The sequence below is a fragment of the Tenrec ecaudatus genome, chromosome 11 (assembly GCF_050624435.1).
Source record: "Tenrec ecaudatus isolate mTenEca1 chromosome 11, mTenEca1.hap1, whole genome shotgun sequence".
Taxonomy (NCBI): domain Eukaryota; kingdom Metazoa; phylum Chordata; class Mammalia; order Afrosoricida; family Tenrecidae; genus Tenrec; species Tenrec ecaudatus.
This window is the reverse complement of record NC_134540.1, coordinates 61,125,327-61,126,755: the sequence shown is the minus strand read 5'-3', so window position 1 is coordinate 61,126,755 and position 1,429 is coordinate 61,125,327.

The window sequence follows — 1,429 nt, the reverse complement described above, 5'->3', positions numbered from 1 at the left end:
TTAATTGTACACAAAATGGGAAATAATTAAGGTAGGATTTAGGGCACACAAATAAATATAAGGACCGTGTGGGCTGCTATATAATTAATGACGGATGAGTCAGGGAACAAGAGACCTGCATTACAATTTCAACAGTTTTTACAACAGGAAGGGCAGATGACAAAGAAAAATGAATATAGATTTTTCTTATATTTAGTAATAATTCCTCTTCCATTTGTTCAGTATGCATAAAAGAGATAAAGAAAAATGTGACATAAATGGAATAATTAAAGTTATCAAAATAACTTTCAGCCTCTCCTTGTAGAATAATAGGAATAAGTTGAATACTGCTCATTTGTTGTAGTTGCTTGTTTGTTTAATTTTATTTTTTAATGTGGTAAGCTCTTTATTTAAATGAGTTCTACACTTAACACAGCTCTGTCTCTGGTTATAAAACAGAGGCAGAATTAGTGGGTGGCCATTTATATCTCATTAGATTAGTCACTAATCCTTGTCCTTTAAATTAAAGGCCATTTAATTGCTGTTACCATTTACTGAAGTCGCATAATATGTTAGTTAGTCAATTAACATGCTTTCTGTTAAAATCACCAGGAGTCCAACATCAGGTATTCAGTCTCATTTATCTGAGAGAACACATGGCTGTTAAGTGTACAAATATGGAGGCATATAACTCAATGACTCTCTGTGTGGTCAATGAATTATTCATGGCACTGTAGAAGATTAGCCTAAATGGATATTAAATCCCAGGAAAAAGAGTAAAATTTTCAAAAATACCTCTGAGATGTAATAAGACTTCCTATCATGGGGCTGGTGTAACCTGATTTACCAACTGGTCTATAAGAGCCCTCTCTATTAATTCAAGTGTCTAGAATAATGCAATGTCTCAGCAACAGCAAAGACTCTGCTTCAAAGTTTTTGAAGATGGATTTCTTATTACTTCCCTCTGAACTCAGTTTCCAACATTTGCCACATACATCACCTATTCTAGAGATAATAAACAATCCCTCAAAGCATGGATAACCCATTGGTTTCATGATGAAGGTTCCCCCATGAATATGAACATAGTTTTTTTCCCCGTGTGTTTGCTTTGGTTGGCATAATTAATGGCATGTTGAAGGGATAAATGCATGCGTAACAAGTGACTGCATGTATAATTTTTCTGCCAATTTTGTTCTATCATAGAAAGCATCATTTCTTCCTTTGTCCTCTTCTGTTTGTAATGTGTTCCAAAGAGAGTCCATAGTTCTTTGGGGTAAGAAAAGACCAGATTTACAATTTTGGCCCAATGTCTACTCAACTCAAGAGCCACAGACATTTATGAATCTTCCATTATCTACTGAGAGCTTTGAAAAAGAAATGAATATTAAGATACTATGTTAAAATTACTTTAAACTGAAAGCTTTTAATAAATACTATCTTTCTATAATTT